Here is a 25,920-nt window from a genome sequence, read left to right as displayed (position 1 = left end):
CGGGAGTAGTTCTAGTACCGTCGCACCGAGCGATGCATGTTTCAAATGATCGGGGCTTATTGGGAAAGGTTGACATTAGTACCCCTCGTATGGACTTGTGTGGTTATGTGAGCCATATGTTCCTTAAGTCGTGTGGGTCCAAGAGTATCCCCCTGCAGAGTGTAAAAATATTTTGAAATGCCGCGCTCTCAGTCATGAGCATGCTTCTGTCCATCCGCATCGGTCGTAGAGATTTTGATTGTGGTTTGATGGTTGGATATATGGGAGATGGTTGAGTTGGTCTTTGTTACATATATGTTCAATGGTTCCAGTTATTTATGTTCTGTTGGTTATGGCCGGGTAGAATTATGTTGTTGTTGGTTAAGTTAGTTGCTCACAGCTATGTGTCTAGGTTGCTTACCGCTTAGGTTTAATTTAACCATGTGGCTTATCCTTGCTAATGACTCACACATGATCCTTGGAGTCGAGCTATGTATATGTGCTCTATATGGTTTAAGTCTTGCGAGTACCTTCGTATTCATGCCTGCGTTTCAGGTGCTGCTGGTGAGAAAGGGCTGGTGTTTGGCTACTTCGTGCCTATCGATCAAGGTGGCGGGCAAGAGTAGTTCATCCTACTCTCGGAGGTCGTGCTTTTAGGGTGGAGCCTAAGGGCATGTGGCTTCATCCTCCTTTTGTACAATAACTTGTTGCATGCTTAAGAACTTGTAATATAACTTTAATTACTTGCTCTTTCTTAAGATGTGTTGTGATGTTATATGTTGTAAAGGCATGTGTTTCGATCTTGAGCACAAAACACGTGCTGGGACTATAGGGATGGTGTTCTGGTTAATCGTCGAGGTTGTGATTATGTTTAATGATCCTCCTGATGATTAATTAGAATACTGTTCGAACGGTTCATCACTGGTTATCGTTGCCAAGCTCGCCGCTCTAGCGGCACAGTAGCTCCAACTTCCCATAGCGGATCACAACTATATTTATGATCCATCTAGTGCGGTTAAAGCCACCACTGAATTGACCAACGTGGCCACCCTAACGCGGTGGTGGACCTCCAAGCCTGGTGGCTCCAAGGTGAGAGACCTCCAAGGCAACGCCTCCAGGGAGGATGTGACATCGAAGACGCTGTCGTCACCCATTTGGAAGACCAAACCTGGGTTTTCACCTAGAAAGTCTCCTAGGGAGTAGAGAGGCATCAAGATGATGCCTCCAGGGAGGAAAGCGGTGCCAATAGGAGTCACCATCGTCAGCATCGGTAGGAAGTCAGCCTAGGCTTTGGCCAAAAGCCCCAAACCCCCACATGCCGAGCAATTGAGCCACCCAAAGTCGTCTGCTGGGCCACCACCAGGTACTGAGCTCCCCGCGTGCTGGCTCTGGGGGAAGAGATAGATCAGCAAAGGGGAGGAGCCCGATGACACAGTGGCAGCAGAACGCGACCACGTGCGAGACACACCCGCACGCCAGCGGACATCAGGCTAGACCATCGGGCCAGTAGCAGAGCAGCAAGAACGGCAGTCAGCAACAATAGACAAGGTACCCCGTTAGAGGAACTAGAGCGACAGACCCCCCCCCCCCCGACGAGGGAGCAGCACGACATCACGACAGGACGATGAGCAGCACAACGGTACCACGAGCAGCACAACGGCACCATGAGTATCACCACTTCCTCCATTATAAAGAAGTGGGGGGCTTGGCGGGTGGTGGTGGCGGCGGCCAATGAGGCTCGAGTGAAAAGGGGCTTGGCAACTGGGAGAATCACCCGTCACGTTGCCACGCAAGGTGGCGCCGAGGGGTTTCAAAACATTTCCAACATAATCCTAACCGCCTTGATAATTTGACCAACATAATTTGACGAGATATGTGTCATCCTTGATAATTTGACCATTCACTCAATCCTAAGTACTCAGCTCGTGATTTGACTCGTTGGCATGGCATTTCACTTTTTGAATCCATCCACATCGAGGAGCCAAAGATATCCTCTGTTATAAAGAAGTAAGAATTCTTTCTTGATCACGCACATTCCATTGGTTGTTTTATGATATATTTGAGAGCTATCTTTATAATTAACTAGATATGATATAGCGTTTGATAGTCACTAAGTGTAGCATTACACAAAGAAATTGAAACTACATATATCCTTACGGTTCAAATCAATAGAGAATAGGGGGATTGGAGGAGGGCGATCGAGGAATAGTAGTCCTTTAGGGACTTGGAAATCTTTTGGCCCCACAAAAAATTTCAAGCTCGCGCCATGGCCTACCCGTGATGACAAAATAACTAGATGTAAAACTTCTTTCCTTAGATGATGGCATTGGAAATATAACGATTTTAGCAATATCTCGAGGTAGGTCAATCCAAATTGTATATGTTCATATTATTAGTTAGATATCTTCATATCTTTGATCCATGAAATATAACCATCAGTCAAATACAGGTGCTCATCTCTTTAATCATTATTGTCTCGCATAATGATTCGAGGTCAAGGAACATTTCGTATGGCATCAAACGATGAGCTTTAATGAGTCAGGAGACAAAGATGGTGTTGTATGCCGACTTGGCATAATATGAGTTGGATGCGTTCCATTTCCAGAAGCATTGATCCACAATCTGCAATCGTTCTTGTCTCTATGCTTTTCCAAGTCAGACTCTGCATATGCGTTTGTCCTCGAGCTGGTAGAAATTGGTACAACAACAAACATTGCGATGGTTAGGGCTAGTGTAACACCCCGGGACCACCATAAGCCTGAAATGTCACTCAGACCAACCTACGGAACAACCGAATCTTAAAGAAAAATTTAGTGACACCTCCACTATAACTGGAGATATAACTGACAACTCACCACATAGAGAGATATCTATAACATTATACTAGCAGTAATGAGCATACTAGTAAGAGGTATATGCATCGATCATACATCTAAGCCACAATAGACCAGACATATATCAAAAGACTAAGAATCGTCCACTGACAACATAACAATTCTAAACAAAAGATAGAGGTGATCATGTAAACACCATGCAGCTATCCACCCCGCATGCTCACCATCACCTCAAGTTGTACCTGGAAAGGTATCAAGGGTGAGATTCGAAAATCTCAGCAAGTGAATTGTTTTAACAAGCTATTTAGCTACAGTTGATTAAGCAATCACCTTTAATAGAAAAAATTAGAAAACTGAACATGTTATCAACAACTGGAAACATGATTAAGCCTGACAAAACAACAACACCACCATAATATCTCCTGCTAGCTATGATTCACCATATCATTATCATCCAAAACAGTATTAAAGACTTCCACACAATATAAGAACGACATCGAAGCAATTAAAGTAAAGACATTCACATGAATGCATATGACATGTTCTTCCTCACCCTTACCCCTTCACAGACAATATAAGAATGCGCACCGTTGAAAGTGCATCTAGGTCCTCTAAGTGGGTTTTGGCTTATTGATGACAAAACGATTAAGGAACTAATATGTTTATCGAAGCTATGAACAGATTTTAGTCTCAATTGTGAAGACTCACGACGATTGACACCCCTCAAAAAGAAAAGAGAAGCGATGTGTAGTACTCAATAGGATTTAAATTGTTATATCTTTGAAATTGAGTCTAGGTTAGCCGTACTATTAAGAGGATTGTAATTGTTAGCTTTTATGGTGTCTCAATGCTCAAAATAAACTATTAGAACCAATAGTTGAGAGACACATTTACCCATGGATACCCGAAAAAATAGGCACTGTGTATTGAGTCCGGAGTCTTCGGTGTTCACCGGATACTCCAGTACTCAGTGTTTTAGGCCGGAGTCTCCGAGAAAGACTCTGCCAAAAGAGCCTCGGTTCCGAATATTTTTAATTGTCCGGAGTCAACGGTGTTCACCGGATACTCCGGTAGTTGGTAAATTTTTGGCCGGAGTCTCCGAGAAAGTCTCCGGCAGAGAGCCTCGGTTAAGCTTTTATTTTTAATAGAAAAAGGCCGGAGTCTCCGGTGTTCACCGAATACTCCGAGAAGGAAAAAGTTTTTGGCCGGAGTCTCCGAGAGAGACTCCGCCAAGAGAGCCTCGGTTAGCATTTAATTTAAATGACCGGAGTCTCCAGTGTTCACCGGATACTCCAGTACCTGGAGAGGCCGGAGAGTCCAGCAAGTCTCCGGACTATTTCTTCGTGGTGACTAAGTCTGGCCCGGAGACTCCGGTGTTCACCGGATACTCCGGGTAGTTCAACAGAATCGTAACGGCTAGTTCTGACACCGTTCTGAGCCCGTTTTGGATTTCAGGCTAGAGACTCCGGTGTTCACCGGATACTCCGGGGTAAGTATGTCAGAACAATAACAGCTAGTTTTTTTAGGGTGAGCTATATATACCCCCACATCCCCTAGCATTTATTGCTTGCTATTGCTGCTGAGCTCCACTTTCACAAAGCTTCTCAAGAGCATTTAGAAGCCCTCCAAACATCTCTAGTGCTTAGTTTTGCGCCAAATTTGAGAGATTGTGTTTGGAAGTGAAGTTGAGTCATTGAGCATTGAGTTCATCATCGAGCATACATTTGTGATCATTTCTCTTGGAGCCTTGTGCTCCTAGACGACAAGACTTCACCCGCAAAGCACTCAATCATTGTGGAGTACCACGGAAAGTTTGTAATCGACATCGACTTGAGTAAGAAAATCTAGCTTGATCTTTGTGGTCGCTAGAAGATGATAGGGTTGAAAAGACCTGGCTCTTTGTGAGCTCCTCAACGGAGACGTAGAAACTTCTTTGTGAGGTGGCCGAACTCTGGGATAATTTCTTGTCTCATCACTTGTGCAAGTTTTACTAGTTGTGTAGTTTTGGGATATTTCCCATATATTAGTTTTTGTGATCATCTTGCTATTAACTCTTGTTATTTAAGCACTATACTGATAATAACACTAGTGTTATCTTTTAGTCCTTAGTTATACTTGCTTAGCTTCAGTTGTTCTCGAGATCCTGTATAGACCGGATACTCCGGACAGACCGGAGTATCCGACCTTCACTGGAGTATCTAGCATCTATTTAATCTGATGTTTAGTTTTAATTTTCAGAAAAGTCTATTCACCCCCCCCCCTCTAGGCAACTTTAAGTACATTCAACCGTACCCCTTCTCGGGTAACATACGGTCCTATACTGGTACGGTCATTACCATAAGACGGTGACATAACTTTCAATGCATGAGATACATAGGTATGCCATGCTTCATACATAACCAACAACATAACTTTGAACATTGCACATTATGGTAATGAACAACTTCCAGGTGACGAATCTCACTTACTTTACTTCTTAATTCAAGAATTAAAGTAAACTTCAGAAAGTAAATATTAAGACATCATGCATAATCGAAGCCTAGGAAAACATCAATTCTTTAGAAGGTAGAAATTAAGTCACATGCTCACATTTAATTTAATAAATTATTAGTAAGTGTGGTAATTAAAAGATGAAGGTAACCAAATAACAAGTTAAAACGTAGTCATCCGCTACATTCACTTGCCTTCACCGATGATGAAAGCGGAAACTAGCTGCATCTCGAAGCAGCACCACCTGAACAAGTGCAAGAATTAGCACCAAAATGCATGAACAATAAAAAACAAAAGAAGACATGCTCCTATGCCCGAAAACCCCACAAACACGAGAATCATGGTCTACATAAAGATATCTACCACTTAACTTGCAAGACGCCAATGAGAACTTCCACTAATGAGGTCGAAGACCGAAGAACATAACACCATGGGAACTAACTTTCGACGGACGATAATATCATTTTATCAATTACTCCTAAACCACTTGTAGCGAATATGACCCTTTTAGGCATGTATGTGATTTTGGTAATTAATGACAACATAGTTAATAGGACTAATATATTTGTTAAGTATATACTTTAGTAGGTCTCATAGATGCACACTTGAGAAATTTTAGTACTAGGTAGCTCAGAGAAGCCTATGGATGAGTTGAAGATAAGATAGAACTCAAAGAAGTTTGAATTGGACGAGTTCTGGAAAAACTCTACATGCCGGATGGTTCGATGTTGAAGTAGTTGAACATGCCAGAGTGTTTTCAGAAGAAGGAGTTCAAGAAAGTTTGAAGTATAAGAGTTTTGGAAAAACTCTACACACTGGATAGTCCGACGCTAAAGCAATTGAACATGCCGGAGTATTTTTAGAAGAAAGAGTTCAAGGTTGTACACACCAGATGATCTGACAAATACATCGGAGGCTTCGCCGGAGCAAAGTCCAGAGGGATATCTTTGTGTTCACTAGAAAATGGACGTGTACACGCCAAATAGTCCGACGTATACAGAGGAGGCTTCACCGGAGTAATTGTGGCTATAACGACTAGTTTCTCTGGACAATCCACACCGGATGGTCCAATATTTAGAGCAAGTGCACGCTGGATCATTCGGCGTTTACGAAAAATGTGACTGTTGGAGGCTATATATACCCCTCCCACTCAGTCATTTGAGTGAGCTGGAGTCCAGAGAAGCTCACATACACTTGAGGAGACATCCAAGCCACCAAAGTGCTAAAAGTGATCATCCAAGACAATTAACACAATATTATGGAGTGATTAGTGTTGTTATGCTTATTGAGAGTTGTTGCTACGTATTGCCACATAGAGAGGGGATCAAGAAGTGATCCTACCTTGTACCAAGTGGTACACCGGTGCTTAGAGTCTTAGTGACTCGCCGGCACTGTGAGCCTTGGCGGCTCAAGCTTGTCGACTATTTGGCTTTGTGTGGAGTGACGGCAAGAAGCTTGTACCAGGACGCGGAGACCATTGCCTTAGTTGCTCAAGCTCCGAAGTGAAGATGACAGCAAGTGACCAGAAGAGAGGCTTATGGTGAGCCTTGCCTTTGTGGCTTGGTGGCCCAACCTACTTGAGCCATAGATGGCTCAAGAGTCGTGACCAGGTGCTGACCGGGAGCAACAGCCTAAGTGGTTGCTGCAACATGTATTTGGGGTGACGTTTATGCCATCGATACCATGAGATAAAAATCCTTTATGCCGAGTTAATTCTCTCTACATTCTTTATATTTCTGCAGTTACATACTTGCAAGTTACTTTTGCATGTTCACCTTCCTAGAGTAGTTTGTTAGGATTGGCTATAGGTTGCAAACTTTGAGCGGTAAAGTAGATACACCATATAAACCTAGAGCATTTTTTAGATAGAAATTAATATAGATTTATCTTGTGAAGGTTTTTTAGAGCCAATCAGTTTTAGGTGTCCCAATTCACCCTTCCCTCATCTTAGGACGTCACCGATCCCTTTCACCACTCTTTCAAATCAAACAAGACTAGCTCCATCAGGAAGATAGTGACTAGAACTATAACTTTCATTTTTAGCTTATGGTCACATTCGCACTCTGATTAAACCTCAATTTCCAATTAATTGCTACATGCTAAATAGATAGTCGAAACACTAATTCGATGCCAGAATCGATCATCCCCACACATTTACAAGCATCTAAGGACTAATTAGAAATCACCTTTGCGACGAGGAAGTTGAATCGATGGTGGATTCGGTGATTCCCGCAAAAAACCCTCCTCTTTTTTTCTTCTTCTTCTTCCCCCTCCTCCTCCTCCTCCTCCTTCTCTTTCTTTCTTCTTTCTCTATTTTCTTCTTTCTTCCTTCCTTCCTGGTGTCGGCTGGCTCCTCTCTGCCCCCTTGCCCTTTGCTCCCCGCCCCCTGGGCCCTTGGCCCCGCCTCATGTGCCGGCGATGATCGACCATAGCACCAGGTGTGGGGAGAGTGTGACGGGGCGATGAGCTACTGCAAGCCGCCGACATTGGCGGGAGGCGGCTGGTAGGGTTTGGTTGGGAGCTAGGTGGGGTGTGGCTGTTGAGCAGAGGCTGTCGAGTGAGGGTGGTGTCAGGCTCAGCCTGACTTATCCACTCGAGGGTTTTTTTTTTCTTTTTTTTTTGAGGTATTACAGCTAGGCTACAAACATACTACCACTTCAGGCACTAACCAGGGAAACCTAATGGATCATTTGGAAAACAGAACCTTTGGACACAAGAACCTTTTTTTTCTGAACCACACAAGAGAAGAACTTACACACCAAATGGCATCGCCGATGTCACTCGTGGTCCTAAACATTGGCCATTTCAGTCAGCGCAAATCGACACAAAGAAGCACGGTGCAGCAACCAGTTGATTTCATACCAAGCACTGTTAGGTAGTTGTAAATTCATAGAAATTTTTGTGTCCCAGTGCAGCAAATATCGTGTCCTATCCTGGACTCCAAGCTCAAGGAGCACGCTTCAACTGTCCAGACTTCCACATCACTTGACTTGCTGCTGGCAACAACAAAGAATTCTCCCGTGTCTTCTTACAATTCATCAAACCCCTGACAGAATGCTACATGCTGAATAGGCTGGAATATTTGGTCCCTAACTAAGCATAGTCGTTAGGAGTTAACCAGCTGATCGCTACTCTACTGAAACCAGCACGTGCTCAACTTAGACAGCCATGCTTCACTGCTGATCTTCGTCAGGAGAGATCTTCATTAGTTCCATAGCCTTCCTGCAAAAATTAAATTAATGAAATAAAAATGTCAAGTACTCAATTGTAGTCAGAATCAGTCAGTCATGGTAGAGTGGCATACAGAAATATCGAAAAGAAAACTATTGTTCAATTGTGTCAACTCGTGCTGCCGTCTATGCAACTGCTTGTGATTATTATGACAAGAGTACTTGATCAATTTACTACCATTTCCGGAAGACAGATACTTAACAGAGGTAAACAAAAGGTGGCAAGTTATTACCCTAGTTCTCTCTCAATCTCATTATTTCCAGGATCCAATTTTTGCGCATCCAGGAGAGCGTCACAAGCTTGCTTGTACTCCTGGCCGTAGCACATCCAGGCACATAAGACATAACCACACCTCAGCTGAGCCTAAATGTGAAGTAATTAAACAGATTGGCAAGCCAGACATGTATCTCACCTTGAGTAGCATGTGAGCTGCAGCCTGGCGATAGCAAGCTTTTGCCCAGTCAGGCCGCATCATCCTGCACTGGTAAGCATCTGACAGAGCACCTTCGCCATCACCCATTTTCAGTTTACAGAGGCTCCTGTTTGAATATAGCGTTGCGTCTGGTGCAAGATCTAGCACCTATGGCCAAACATGACAGGTTATACAATTATATTTCCCGAGCTTAAATGGTAACAAATGGAAACTAAATTTAACAATTATGTGTAGACTATAGACTTCACTCATGACAACAGATATATAGAAACTTGTCTACAAACTTCTTAGACTAACATTCATTGTGTGGCACGATATGTTGCTGCCTTTTAAAACGATGGTGAAAAGTAAGTTATTTTTTTGCTACAACATGTTCTGGTCTCCTAATCCAAGCTTGAGAGAGAGAGAGCAATATGACACTCCCAATCACCCCCACATGGACTCCATGTTGGAATATGCTTCCATTGTACTTCAAATAGTGTAAATGTGTATTTCAGTGCATTCTTAATTAGATAAGGGCTCGACCTTATATCAATTCTAGGTTGCCCATAATCGGATCTACTACTAACAGCACGAATCAAGATCACAATGCACGATTCACTTTGAAACAGAGTTAAAGCATCCTTTTCATTGCTGAGTACTGAGTTACCAGAACACTACATGTTCTTTAACAGATGGAAATTAGAGAAGAAACAGATATGGCAAGCAAGATAATGTTTTCTCATTCTAAATCATCATAGATAAGGTGCAAAGACTTACCAAACTATAAAACTTTGATGCCATTTCATACTCCTTTTGCCTGAATGCCAGATTTGCCTGTGACTTGAGCATAGCTTTTCTTCCCTCAATGCGCCTTTCATCCTAAACAATATTTAACCATGATGATTTCAATGATAAAAGAAGGAAAAAGTCCATTTTACTACCCTGAAGTATCACGTTTATCTGAATAACCCCCTAAAATATTTTTGGTTTACTTGACCCCCTCAAGTTTCAAAACCGAGTCACTTTACCCCTTAAGCTGCTTTGGATGGGTGGTTTTGCCACCGTGGGTTCCATGTCATCTTGTTTTGCTGATGTGGCCACCGTGTCATCACCTTCTTCTTCCGATCTCTTGCATGTCTATGTCATCCCTCTCTCTACCTTGCCGCTTGCCAAGGTTGACATCCTCAGGGCCTTCTTGCTGACAACAGTTGCCACTAGATCGGCGCACCTCTAGTCCTCTACACGCACCTGCATAGCCAGTCCAGCTATGCACATGCTCTCATGGTGCTGCTGTGTTCTCACACGCACACACATACATTAGCATACACTGACATGTATTCCATATCCCCATCCCACCTAGAAAACTCGAGAAGAGCACATCGATACGACGTGCAACGTCGAGTCCTCGATGGATTGCACAAAGGCACGGCGGCGGCGGCCAACGATTCTGTCAACTTTGAGCACCTTCCGCACGTGGATGAGGTACTAGGAGGACACAAGCACAACAAGCAAAGAGTTTCACAGCAGCAAGTGCACAAGGGTATCATCAGGGAGGCCATGACGAAGGAGACCGAAGAGACGAGTACGCGGGTGGCCATAGGCAATTCTCTCTCCTTGACTGTTAGTTTATTTTGGTTAGTTTAGGTGCTGCTAGGAGCGGTCAGGGAGCTTGCTAGTAGTGAGGGAGAGGCCGTCATGGTTTTCTTAGCCCTCACAGATTGCCTCGTTGGATTCTACCATGAAGGAGCTCCTGTAGTGGACGGCGGCCTCTGATGCCGTGTCTGTGTGCTGCTCCCGGCGGTGCAGCTCTAGGACCAAGTCCATCATGAGAGATAGATAGATCAGGTAAGACCATAAGAGAGGGAGGGCAGAGCGAGTTGGGAAGTTGCACCAGGAAGAAGATGATGACATAAGAGAATAGAGGTGACATGCCAACCACATCAGCAAAAATTGGATGACATGCCAGCCATAGTGGAAAAACCACCCTTCCTAACTGGCTTAAGGAGTAAAGTGACCCGGTTTTGGAACTTGAAGGGGTTAAATAGACCAAAATATACATTAGGGGTTATCCGAACAAACGTGATACTTCGGGGTAGTAAAATGGACTTTTTTTCCATAAAAGAAAGTTAATGTCTCATAGATTGGTAGCTAGGTGACCAGCTCTTTCAAATGTGTATGCAGCAATGCAAGTGCACATGCTGATATTTGAGAGCTAAGACTCAAACAGCTACTATCTTCATCATCCACAGAAGCTAAGATCTTATACTAGAAAGGGGGAAAAACAGTTGGTATTGCAGATGAATTTTTAGCTTAGGGTCTAAATTAAATTTCTGAGTTAATGACAGTAGGGCTTAACTGACATATTACGTAATGTGTAATTGATATAGTGACAGTTATATTTATTGATGTTGGGTCCTATTTGGAGATAAACCTGAAAGTCAAGGTCTTATAAGAGACCATACTTGAGCAATAAGGGATTCAAAGGGGAATCATGCAGAATGAAAGGTTTCAAAACTAACCTCATTGAAGTCTAAACAGGGTATTTTTTGCTCTAATTTAAAGGAGTATTACAGTAAAACAGAGCCTATCTGTAACCTCCAAGCAATATTTTGTATGAGAAGAGCATTCCAGCTATACATAGTATATGGTCTAAAAAAGCTTATACATAGCATACCAATGGCTTTGCATTTTCAGATTTGCATGAGTGATTACCCCATCAACACTCCAGTTTGGGACATTTGGAATCTGTGAAGTCAAGGGCAACAGCATTTCAATTTCTTCCCTGCACTCACGTAATGCAGCAAGCTCTATTGGCAACCTACCCAACTGCAAGAAGAGGGAAACAAATGTCATTCCCGAGAAAATGAACAACGTGATTCAGCAAGTTACACACACACACACAGACAGAGAGTATTACATAATGAAACAATTCAAATGAAAAATTGTGACATCGTCTGAAAGAACCAGGATCTAGATAATACTGGAACGAGAAGCTTCAACCAGGACCCAACCAGCATTCACTCTTTTTTAAAATAAAATAAAAACCATATTCTCCAAATTTGCTACAAAGAAAAATCAAGCTATGCATACCCGGTATCTCATGACATCTAATACAATGCAATGTTGCATGGTGCTGTTAAAAATGCTACTAACAAATAATTCATATATCAACATGGAGAAAAAAGTTCTCCATCAGCAAGGATTCAAAGAGATGTATTTCAGCAAGAGTGAAGACTTTAGACTTTATCAGTTGTACAAGAATTAGCTATGTTTTAATGAATCTGTCCATGATAGCTACATACAAGGCAGTAAGGCACGGCTTGACTTGGCATAGTCTCTAAAATTGAAGTTTGACCATTAGCTTATTTTATGATATAAGGTTATGAATAACAAAATCATAAACAAGTAAAAGTAAGTTTAATAAGAATCTGATGGTGCCACTTTTGTGTCAGTAAACATACATTTTGTTGGTCACAAACAAATTACAAACCTTGAATCTTGAAATACATAGGCACCCAACAAAAATCAATAGCGGGAGTACATGGTTCACTTACTTGGGTTGAAGAACCACATACAATAAGTCAATAAGCTAACAAAAGTAAAATCATTTCAGTGTTTGATGTGTAAGTGCACATGACAAACACGCCTACCTTATATGATACATGACATGATCTCAGTATCTTACAAACTGCAATTTAAACATGGACACAACCTTCTATCATAGACGAATATCATTGATATAGCTAGGACGCCTGTGGACTATATGGTTAACCATGCTATCCGTATTCCACAACTTTTCAGACTAACATATATAGTTATAATTTTTTGCAGCAATAAAAAAGCTCATCCTTTCCATAAGAACTCAGGATCTGTCTGTCAATAGAAAACAACAATATGCATCTATTGATATAAACTAATAAAACCGAAAGTCAAAAAGGTACCCCTATTGCCTAGGCGTAAGTGTAATGCTTTGTCAAAGCAGCCAAACTCATTGCTAAAACAACTTGCCAACATAATTAAAGAAGTTGAATAATATTCAGTATAATCAGAACCTAAAATAACATAGTAGAATACTGGATACCAGAATCAGGAGAACATCTAGAAAATATGCACAAAATACATACATCATCTGGAACATTAGGGTCTGCTCCAGCCTTCAGCAGTAACTGAATGAAGTCGGTACAACCTCCATGCTCTGTAGCAAACACTAGAGGAGACACAACATAACCTTTGCCATTAACATCAGCACCAGCCTGTGAAAATGATTGTGCAACAGAAATTAGAAAAAGTTGGCACAGATGGCTTGGGTAAGCAAAATGACAATATAGCAGTGGTTGAATAAAAAAGTCATATAAATACTTGCCTTAATGAGTAGCTTCATGTACTTCAATGAACGGTAAACAAGAGCACTCATCAGAGGAGTGCCAATGCCGTCACTGACAATGGTGTTGGGCTGAAAGCAGAATGTGGGCATTTCTCCTTAGTAACATGTACCTTCTACTTCTATCTATCCATATCAACTCTGAAAAAGAAAAGATATGGAACAGGAAACAGTAAGGTTGTATACATTTGCATGGTGGTCCAACAAAATCTTCACAGTCTTATCCTGTTCATTGGTAGCAGCATGATAGAGTGGTGTCCCACGGCCACAGTCTATGTCGACAGGTATTCCTTTTGAAAGCAGGAACTCTGTTACCTTACAGCTTCCTGTGGTGAGCGAGATGAGTCCACATGTCATAAGCAACAGCATAAATAGAGCACATAATAACAAACAACCAGTTTTGACCAAATTACATCGCTACAAGTAAGCATGGTATACAAGAGCGAATTTACCCAACTTTGGCTAGTAATATATCGAAAATAAACAAGTAACTAGGTTAGCCACATGAAAGACGAAAAATGCCACCAGCAAATTTCTAGTTGAAAGTGCTTTCACAGCAAGATACTTGTAATAAAAACATGAGTGGTTTGTGTGCCTCTGGCGGGAGAGAAACCTGTGCACACAGCATGGTGTAGAACTGTGCGTCCTTTTGCATCTGCTTTCATTAGATCACCGCCTTGATCAAGAAGATACTTCACAGTGGAAACATCGCCAGATTGAGCAGAGGCCATAAATGGTGTCACACCTGCAATGAAAAGTGTAGAAGCTAAGTTTACACATTTCACACTGTCAAGTGGCAAAGGTTACACATGAGAGCTGCCGGTTTCTAGAAAGGGGCAAAGAGTTAGAGAAGAATCTTCAGCTGGACCTCCACCACCAGTCATATTCACATCACCCCCAAGTTCCTCCACCAAGTACTTGCAGACCTCAAGATGGCCCTGGCATGCCGCGCAGTGCAGCACCCCAAAGGCACCCTTGTTAAAAGAAAAGACCGCTGCTTGGTCAACATTTCCTTTGCAAAGGCTCTTTATGATACCTTTCGCCCAAAACAAACACCAGGATATCATCAAATCGAGGAAGTGAATAGCCAAATATAGCGCACAGTCACAAACAACCTCACTAATGTGAAGGGAACACTACGCAAACAAAATCTCTTTTGTAAATAAAGAGGTAGCATCGGTCTAACGGTTATCTGGTCAAGGACTTCAAAAAATTAAGGAGCTAAGGGTGCGATCTTGCAATCACTAGGTAACACAATAACTTGGTATCAGTGGCAGACCCAGAACTTTGGAGATAGGTGTTCGGAGTTATCGAGACGTTGTTCCATTGAGAAACTGAAGGTCCGTAATAGCTAAAATTATAGTGCAAATAGTTCGTACCGAAATAATATAACCCAATAATCCAAAATGGTACACATGCCTGCGAAATGTAACCAAGCAATCGATCTAGTACTAATCTTTCGTGCTATTTTTTAGCTTGTTTCTTCACAAAATTCATTGGTGGAAAACTCTAAACACTTGTAGTCAGCACAAATTTAAGAAGCTTGTATACTCATGTGTGATGGAGGTGCTTCTTTGTTTCAATAAATATGACAGAAAGCTCAGGTTCTGGATTTTTCTAAGTCATTCATCTTTCACATTAGCACTGAAGAGAGTTAGTTGACGCATCAAATTTATGCTTGTGCTTGAGAATCCCTTAGAGAAAATTGAGAATGTTTCTGTGTCGAGGTATAAGTTGTGCTTTGTTTATTCTGTGCCATATTCCTCAGAGATTTGATGCTGTACAACCGAAAACAAATTCAGATATACACATTCCATGAGCTATTCACTAATTTGCTATTTCAGATTTTTATATTAACCAATTGAATCAAACATTGAAATACATGCTTAGACAGGTTTTTCCCCAAACACCCATGAACTATGCCAAATACGCTAATCCAAAGACAGGATGAAGTAGAAACACGCACCATTGCAGAACTCCGACCCTCACAAGGTAATCAAGAGTCTTTTTCCCCCTCAAAGAGGTGAAAGAATCGAGACTATAAACTAGCACGAACACAACTCAGATATAGCATAAGCGTCACTAGCCAGCTAAAACCAAATTAAGCTAGGGTGGTTTAGCACAGGAGCATGCAAGGGGCAAACTTTAGACGGCTTCGATTCGATGCGGCGAAGAGGAGGAGAATCGAATACCTTTCATGCGACTGAGGTTGCCATCCAGGGCGGCCTTGAGGAGAGCGTCCACACCTGCACGCACGCATGCACACAGAGCGAGCGAGAGAGGTTGCCATCAGAAAATGCAGTCTCTCTCGACCAGCATAAGGAGGGAAGGGATAGAAGGGGAGCGTGGACGCACTGTTGCCGTCGATGGAGGAGCTGCGGTAGACGAAGGGCGCCGCCATGGCTCGCCTCGCACCGGCGATCTCGCCCTCTCGCCTCGGCTCGTGGGGAGGAAGAAAGCTTCCGGCGGAAGGAGACAGAAAGTTGGGAAACCCCTGCGCCGCGCCGCGGGGGAGGATACCCGGGGGTTTTTCGCAGCCTCCTTGTCGTGGCCTCGCGTTGGCGCGGTCGGGTGGAGGTGGACCGGGTGTTGGTGCACCGGCCGGTGGCGGTGGCAGGAGCGCGGCGCCCTAGTGTCTCCCTTGGGCAAGCTGGGGTGTAACAACACCCGGTGCATACACCTGCACGGCGGGAAGGGTGCGCGGTTCACTCGAGGTTCGTTGCGCATGGTGGATGACACGGATGGCCCACGGGAAGGAGGAGGCCTTGCAGCGACAGCGGAGGCGGGTAGAGACGGGGAGAGGTTGCTTGCCAGAAGCCGGTGGATGGGCGTCGCCGCGTGGGGGGTGGAGGAGGACGAGCCTAAAGCTGCTGCGCCGCTCCCCTTCCCCTTCCGTAGGGTTCGGCGGTGGGGTAACGTGCTCCGTGCCTCTCAACAACTAGGAGCATAGGGCGAACACGCTCCAATCTACGACGTCAGGTAGCCAATCTCTGCGTCCTGTGTGTTTCGTCGGATAATAAGGTTAAATAGAATACGATCATCTATATTTGTTGGATGGGGTAAACTAATTTCTTGTTTGGTTGAATGAATATAATTTAGATGGTGTTAGTCAAAATTTGTAAGACCTATTTATCATATATTTAGTTTTTTTATCAAAATATAATAATGTGAGATTTTATTTTGTTGATTTAATTGCAATGAATATAATAGTATAACTGGATCGTAAATTAGATAAACGGTTTAGAAGATAATACTATTTTTGTTCTGAAATAGATGCCGTCCTAGAATGTGTAGTCAAATTTTAAAAACTTTGATCACTAATATACATAAAACTATTAGGATTTTAGCACATAAAAATAATAGTAATGAATTTGTTATGAAAAATACTTTAACATCATCTAATTTTTATCAACTTTTATCAAAAGATAGTTGTCAAAAGTAATAATCAAATGTACTTATTGGAGACCGTGTCGATGTTCTAAACGACAAGTTAAAAAGAATAGAGGTAGTATCATTTAAAGCGTGCTAAAAAAATACATGTACTCTAAACAACTAGAACATATCGAATAAAGATCACTCATAATATAGATGACTCTGTCTAGCGGTTTTTAACGGATAGACTCATCTAACATCTGAGAAAAATATCCTCTCTAGATAGATATCCTATCCAATTTGCCTTCAATCAAATACTAAAAAAATTAGATAACCATATTTCATTCAAAGATATTCCTCCAACTAAACACATCCTAACGCATTGTGGATGAGCTGGCCTCAGCTCCTCGTCTTGCCCTCTCCCTCGCTGCTAACCTGTATCTTCATAATCTATGCCAAGAAATTTTGAAGTTTAGTTGAGTATGTATAAAGGACCTGTTTTGTTGGTTGATAGATGTTGCCACGCCAATTAGTCACACTATAGTTTGTTAGACGAGTGTCCGGTTATCTGCTACAAGGTTTAACGAACAAATTGTTGCCCAGACCTTAGGCTGGTTTGACAACGAGGTGTCACAATGCCAAACATGCCAAAAGATCCGGTGCATGTAGCACCCTAACGCGGAAATCCACCGAGTGTGTTAAAAAAATTGATCAAGTACCATGTTGGAATCCCAGGTGTTGGGATGGTAATCGTAACATAGTAAATAATACTCATAATTTTGAGTGTAATAACTGTTCTCCTCCTCTGATACATCAGATTAGTGAAATATTTATAGTATACCTCAATCACTCCTGTCATCATTACATCTGTACCTCTTATCCACATGAATATTCCTTTTAACACTAAAGAATATCTTAGAATATCCCTAAGATATTACAGTCATTGCCCACCTACGATGTCTCATGCAACCTAATCCTGACACGTGTCCTAGAGGGATCCACATCGAACCCCCTGCCAGGGCTACTGATGATCTACCTCTCTCTGGCTATATCCTGGTCAGGTTCTAAGTAACTTGCGAGCTCCTTTTTAGACGAGGCTTCGCTCTATCGCTGAAGGTCCTTGTGTTGCATTCCTTCACCCTTTGAGTTTCATTGTACCATTCATCCCTTGGGCTTCGCTACCGCTTTCGCCCTATCGTCACGTATGGGCTTCGTTCCTTAGGCTTCGTTGTACCTTCTCGAGCCTAACTCCTGCAAAGAACAAAGGAAAACATGTGTGCCTTTATGTTAGTCTCGCTACTTTGCCTTCTGGATTGACTGTTGTGGCCGAAGCTAATGAACGAGGGCCCACACTGTACTATTATCCTAACAGTGGCCCCTTTGTGGTTTTGGTCCTGATTTTGGGGGACTGAAGCCAAGAATCTTTAGACAATTGGGTGGTAGCGTTCTCTCAGTCCCCCCTTCAGCTGACCGAAGTCAACTCCCAAATGACAAAGTTAACTTGAGTTCTAGAAGATACATATATATTTGAACGAGGGTAAAACCTTCTGCTATCAAGCAGTGAAATAAAAATACATCATTCACATGACAATGCCAGCTATTCGGTTACCAACTGAAAGTTCCAAAATATATCCTTTGCGCAACCTATACAAGATGGCTACATGTGATATATATGACAAACTATCACCCTCCGCTTCATGAAGCATCCTATATATATGACAAACTATCACCCTCCGCTTCATGAAGCATCCTATATATATGACAAACTATCACCCTCCGCTTCGCGAGGCATCCTACCTTATGCTTGTAATTCTCGAGTCCAGCCTATTGGACGCATACCATGAGATAGGACATCTCGACTGGGATCCTAAGGAGTCTAATATTCTCTAGTGCATAGACACCAACAATGAGGACGAAGATCAGGAGAGTGGCAACGACAACTCGGTTGACAACCAGAGCAGCCGAATGGATCGATTCGTGTTAATGGCTCGAGGAGTCAGAACCCCATCCGACGACCCTATGTCGGTAGATCAAAACGCTGTAGAGAACATTGGCGCCGGGATTCCTGCGAACCCAGAAGCGGCAGCCACCGCCAAAGGTACCAACATCCTCGGAGATATACCACCAGGAATGTCTATGGCTAGTGCCCAGTTAGCTCCTAATACTACTGATCATCGACGAACTGCAGGAGGTAAGGTGCCTTCTGATCTTCAATGATGACTTCCGGTTGGGACCCTTCCACCACCACCGATCCTGAGATCGAGGAATGGATACTCTCAGGACAACTATCACGAGGTTTCATCGACTCAGCCACAACCAAGCCTCGGTAGTGGTATCTTTAGTACTCCAGAGGCTAATGTCTAAGGTGCTCATCTGATTCTAAAATCCTTCCCTATGTTGGATTCGGCGAATCCTTTGTGAGGAACCGTCCAAACAGTATTCTAATTAATCTTCAGGAGGATCATTATTCATAATCACAACCTCGACGATTAATCAGAATATTATCCTGGTAGTCCTGACACATATTTTGTGCCCAAGATCGGAACACATGCATTTCCAACATAAGCAATCACAACCAAGCTTAATAAAGAATGAGTAATTAAATCAAATTACAAGTTCTTAACCATTTATAAGTTTAACAATTTACAACTAAAGAGATATAGGAGGATACTAAAACTGATCAACTCCTAGCCAAAAGAGAAACTATATAGCAGAAACAAAAGCTAAAGACAGCAAAAGATGGGTGAATCCATATGCCCTTAGGCTTCACCCCAAAAGCGCGACCTCTAAGTAGTTGCCTACTCATTCCTGTCGCTAGCATCGACGGGCGTGAAGCATCCAGACACCACCTCTTCCTTACCTACAAAACTTGTAGAGCAGCTGAGTACGAATGTACCCGTAATACTTAATCCATATAAGGTACATATAAATAACCCAACTCCAAAGATTATGCATTAGGCCATTAGTAAGAAAAAATGCCACAAGATTGATTAAAACATATGCGCCTGCAACCTAGACACATATGTGTGAGCATCTAAACATAACCTACATACCCTTCCAAACCTGTAACTACCAACCTGCACATAAATGGAAATGGAACCATAGTAATACATCAATAGCCAGCCATCAACATTACCCAACATACCATCCATACCATCATCCCACATTCATAACTATACGATCGATGCAAATGAATAGAAGCATGCTCATGACTGAGAGTACGGTATTTCAAAATGTTTTTACACCCTGCAGAGGGATATTCCTAGATCCACACGACTCGAGAACCATACGGCTCATGTGTCCACATAGGCCTACGCAAGGGAGTACTCGTGTCAACCTTTTCTAATAAGCCCCAACCATTTGGATCGTGCATCGCTCGGCGTGGAGGTATCTAGAACTATTCCTGGAGCAAATTAGGTCCTAAATGATCACAACTATAAAGGTATTCGGTTCACAGTCGATGTTCAGTCCCAAATGATCATAACTATAGATGTATTCGGCTTGCGTTACCATTAGATCGGCATATGGTGAGTAAGGTAAGTGCTAGAGATAACTGTATCGACGGATGGCCTTAAATGATACATGTAGTCTATGATGTCCATATTCCTCTCCTGAACTGCCCCGAGGACTCCTCCTGAGCAGAAAACACATCTAACACCGCCCATATCTCGTCTCATACTCACCACTCATCCAAACATCTCAACATCATAAATGTATTCGTAAACAATAAGTGAGCCCTATGCTCGTGAACAACAGCGGTACTGTCGCTCGACTTCTACTGAGGACGTAAACGTTACTAAGCATATCGAATAAACTTGTCATTAGATATCTATCATGTGCTCAAGGTCACAAGGATATGGATGAACAATAATTCAAGGTAGAGATCATGCAACCAACATAGGTTCTACCCATTTTTGCCCTACACTTAACTCGCTAAACATGCGACATACATAAGCATAATTTATCTGTTGATGTACCAAGTAAAGGGGTACCCCGACTAAACGGACCCACAAAGGGTACAAACGGTCAGGGGAACATCTCCTATAAAATCTAGTCAGTCGATGAGCTACCCCGACCAGTACGAAGCCTCCAGCGACCACTCTCACCGCATCTTCACACAAACCCACGACCAGCCCCCCTAGTCGCTGGACTTGATTGAACACTCGCCCGAGCAATCCTCTTCACCAGGCACCAGCCCCGATGGATAAGGTCGTGGGTGGTGCAGGGGGGCGTGTCCCGTCCTGTAGCCTTAAAGGCTACATGTGAAACTCCACAAGCCAGCGCAGCACCACACGACAGATGCGATGTTATCAACCATTCGGCAGAGGCAAGTGGGCGAGAACGGCGCGTCGAGGTAAGTGGACGAAGACGGCGCGTAGAGGCAAGTGGACGAGGACGGCGCGCAGAGGCAAGTGGATGAGGACAGCGCACAGAGGCAAGTGGATGGGGACGGTGCAGGATGCACCGTTCCGTCCCATCGCATTAAATGCAGCAGTATAAGGTTCTACAGGTTGGGCAAAGATGGTGTGCGGCTGCATGACGTACAATGCTGTCAGAGCAAAGTTATGTGCGCGATACTCCGTAATGTTGACCTGAGATAGATATTAGGATGAGCAGAGAGCATCTGTGTAGAACCGACATGTTAGTTCTCCCATTCCCTAGTATATAAAGGGATGAAGACCTCGTTGTAAAGACACGGTAGATCTATTCCAGCAATCCTCTAAAACACCACTGTAACCAAGTAAGATCTACTATAACACACAAAAGAACCAGGATGTAGGGTTGTTATCCTCTGGGAGACCCGAACCTGTATAACCCCCGGTGTCCCAGAATCCTTCGTTTGCACGGATAGATACATTCTCTTCCTGAAACACTGTTCACGCACCCACAAACACACTCTGGAATCACTGTTAGGGATTTACCCTCGACATTATCAATTTTAGATTTCATTCAATTGAACAAAGGATGCAATATGCTTAGATGCTTGCCTTGCTACTCTAGGGTTTGCCTGATACTTTCCGCACAACACTCGCAAAACTCCGACAGGTTGGCGTCGCCTTCACGCACAACGCCCTCTAAATGAAACAAAATTCAATGCATAAACAAATGAATGATGAAAAATGCACAAATGATGCATGCCTAAAGTATTATAGAGTGCCGAGCTTCAAAAATATTTGCAAAACACAGCTAAGTGATTAGGGTTTCGAAGATTGAAACCCCAGACAAGGTAACCTAAGTATACCTTGCTTTAACAGGCTGGCGGTCAGACTGACGTAGAGGTGGCGGTCTGACTGGTAGCCAGCAAAGAGTTTTGGCCTTTGGCGTTCTGACCGTAAGCATGGTGGCCGTCAGACTGCCCACCAACGATCAGACCAGCCCAAGTGGTGGTCAGACTCCTGTATAAGTTTTCAACTCGGATTCTCCGGTCCCTAACTGACGGTCAGACCGGCCCTAGTAGTGGTCAGACCACCAGACCTTGCTGGCAGTGCCTTTGCGGGGTCTCCGGTGAGGATTACGGCAAGACCTTCGACAATGAAGGGTACCAAAATACTCTATGAGACTAGTGGTGTGTTTCTAAAGTGATTTTGACATCATTCACCGAGCTAAACTCAAAACACCCCATGGATTGGATCTAGGCTAGGTTGAACTTGGGCCAAAATGACACAAGGGTCAAATCAAGCTCAGAAACAATGGGGAAACGGTAGAGGATAGCTCACCTCAGCTTATGGAAGCTTTCTATTGTATTAGAATACTTCGGAGAGGCTCCAATTCACGGATCGGTTCTTGGAGTGGTGGTGAAGCTTGCTGTCGATGAACGGGTCTTGGCGAGAGAGAAGAGGGGGAAAACTTGGGGAAGTCCTCCGAGAAGCTTAGGGTAGTTCTCACCTCCGATCTCCGGCCTTAAAACGCGATGAGTAGAGCTCTCTTTCTCTCTCTAGGGTCGGGTGGAGAGAGGGAGAGTGAGAGATAACCTAGTGACCAGACCGCGGGTGACACTGGTCAGACCGTGAGGGGGTTCTTATGCTAAAATTTTCCCAAGTCTCCCCTCATCATCCTCCTTCTATTCTTTTCCTTCTTCAAGGCATGTAGGGATTCTCCAAAGTGTTCTAAACCATCTCTATAGTGTTTGAGACATGTTTAACTGGTTTTTGATAGATAAATACGTGCAAGCACATGCGATGATGATTATGCATGCCTAATTATGTAATTAGCATTTTAGGATGTGACAAACCTCTCCCCTTAAGAAGAATCTCATCCTGAGATCTGGTAGACTTAGGGAGAAGGTGCTAGCGATGAAATGGAAAAGAATTCTCTGCTATTGGGGAAAGAATCACTTCGACCTTCATCGATGGAACAAAAAGACAGCGGAGGACCTTCACATGAGCTGGCGGTCAGACTGAAGCTAGGCTCGGTCAGACCGTGGCTCGGTTAGAACGTGGAAACAACGATTCGACCAAAATCTATACAAAGAGTTTTGGACTCCTATGGTCAGAACGACGGTGTGGTGATGGTCAGACTGCCAACCAATAGTCAGACCGCGGGCCTTGGGTGGTCAAACCGCCCAGGGAATAGAGAATTTTAAGTTCCACACAACACTGGTGGTCAGACCGGTAGACCAATAGCAGTCAGGCCGCCAGGAGCATGACTCTCTTGGTTGAGTGGTTTTTAGGCACAAACCTTTGGAACAAAACTTCCATTCAACATAGCGATGGATATAGACATGTGAGATGTTCAAATGTGCAAAAATTACAACAGTATTTACAAGTTCTCAAAAAGTTCGGGATATTTAGAGCGGATTTTATCCTCACGCTCCTAAGTCGCTTCATCTTCGGTGTGGTTGCTCCATTGGACTTTGATGAACTAAATTGAATGTGTCGAAGATTAGTTCCTAACAATATGTCTGTAAATTGATTGGGTACCTTCGAGTGCAGGGATTAATCACGAGATGAGATAATCAATGTATACACGTTCGAGCCTCCGATTGAAGTAGTACCCTACATCCTGTGAGAGTGTTGTTGCCGTATATTGATGATCTTAAGTACAAGCAATGTGGCTAAAACTATTACCGAGAGTAGATCAGATCTAATCTAACCTAAGGCTAAAGTCACCGAATATCTTCTCTGCTAGGGTCTTGATGCTTGCCTCGAGTTCTCTCTTCTCCACCAGCCTTTTCACCTTATATAGGGGTGAGATACCGACTCCTATCCAACCATAGTCAATAGGGAGTTGTCTTCCTTGATGTCCAAGTAGATAAATCCATTTTGAATACTGATCGTATTGGGTTGGGTAACCAATCTAAACCTTCCTGATATGTACATCCTTGATTCTGGGTGTATCTGGTACCGCTGATTTAATTCCGTGATATCTGAAGCTTTCTAATATGTGTTGCACATACCCTGTCTGTGTGTGATATACTCCTTATGCGCATATACCCCATAGTTAGATATTCGACAGAATGCTGTCGAGTTTTGCGTTCCACTTCATCCAAGATTCGGATTGGTCACTCACAATATAAATGATCCAGCTGCAACTCTTAGTTTGCAACTTTGATCACTTCTGTTGGAACTCAAAGACATTTCTTCAATTGCGACATGTGGAAGACATTGTAAACGGCGAAGAGGGATGGAGGCAAGTCCAATTGATAGGACACATCTCCACGCTGGGCAACAATCTGGAATGGTCTCACATATCGAGGTGCTAACTTTCCTCTAACTTAAAAGTGTCGAACTCCTTTGAGTGGAGAAACCTTGAGATACATAAAGTCCCCAATTTTGAACACAGGTTCTCTACAACGGCGATCCGCATAGCTCTTCTGTCATGATTGAGCCATGAAGAGACACTTCTGAATAGTCAGAACATGCTCTTCTGCCTCCTTGACCAAATTCAGGCCTAGAAAAGCTCTTTAACCGGATTCGGACCAATTCAATGGCGTTCGACATCTACGACCCTAGAAAGCTTCAAACGGGGACATCTCAATACTTGATTGATAGCTATTGTTGTATGCGAACTCGGTGAAAGGAAAGCATATCTCCCATTTCTCCCCATATGTGAGAACATAAGCTTGAAGCATGTTCTCCAGAATCTGATTAACCCTCTCTGTTTGACCATCAGTCTGGGTGTGGTAAACGGTGCTGTGGAAGAGCTTGGTTCCCATAGCTTCATGGAGGCTCCTCTAGAAATGAGAAGTGAACTGAGTACCTCGATCAGAAATGATCTTCTTTGGAATCCCATAGAGGCAAATAATCCGAGTGAAGTACAACTCCGCATATTACTTGACCGAATATGTGGTCTTGATGGGGAGGAAATGAGCGGACTTTGTCAATCGATCCACAATGACCCAAATCGAGTCATAGCCTTAAGAAGTCCTCAGCAATCCAGTAATGAAATCTATTTCGATCTCCTCCCACTTCCAGGAGGGAATAGGCAAAGGCTGGAGTGTACCGACTGGCTTGAGATGTTCGGCCTTCACCCTTTCAGTAGACATCACACTTAGTAACATATCAAGCGATCTTTTGCTTCATACGTGTCCACCAAAATCTGGGCTTGAGGTCTTGGTACATCTTAGTACTCCCTGGATGAATGGATAGCAAAGATTCATGAGCTTTATCCAAAATTTTCTTTCTCAACGCATCGACTCTCAGAACCACTAGCCGGTTCCCAAATCACAAGACACCTTGATCGTCCTCAGATAAAAAGACAGCCTTGCCTTCCTTCATTTTATCTCAGATTCAGGCCATGCCCTTATCATCCTTCTGAGCTGCTTTGATGTCGTCCAAGAGGGTGGATTTGAACTCCATATTTGCAAGAAATCCCTCTGGAACCATCTTGAGTCCAAGGCATCGAAAATCATCACAAAGTGTGGTGACCCTGGGCTGGAGCAAGAGGCAATTGCATCGAGCCTTTTGACTTAGCGCATCGGCAACCACATTCGCCTTGCCAAGATGATAATGCACTTCCTACTCATAATCCTTGATCAAGTCGATCCATCTTCACTGTCTCATGTTCAGATCGGCTTGAGTGAAGATGTATTTGAAACTTTTATGATCTGTATAGATACAACACAAATTTTCCAACAGATAATTGCGCTAAATCTTCAGAGCATGCACCACTGCCACAAGCTCTAAGTCATGGGTTGGGTAGTTCTCTTCATGGCGCTTCAACTAACGTGAGGCATAAGCCACAACTCTACCCTCTTGCATAACGACACAACCAAGGCC

At 43.2% G+C, this 25,920-nt stretch overlaps 1 pseudogene; it reads right to left on the bottom strand.

The window, feature by feature from the left end:
* Positions 1-8,164: 8,164 nt before the first annotated feature.
* LOC133907588 (uncharacterized) lies at positions 8,165-16,210 on the bottom strand (annotated as a pseudogene).
* Between the last annotated feature and the right edge of the window lie 9,710 nt (positions 16,211-25,920).

The sequence above is a fragment of the Phragmites australis genome, chromosome 24 (genome assembly GCF_958298935.1).
Source record: "Phragmites australis chromosome 24, lpPhrAust1.1, whole genome shotgun sequence".
NCBI classification, from domain to species: domain Eukaryota; kingdom Viridiplantae; phylum Streptophyta; class Magnoliopsida; order Poales; family Poaceae; genus Phragmites; species Phragmites australis.
Note: the sequence above shows the minus strand (reverse complement) of the source record. Positions and strands in the feature narration are given on the sequence as shown.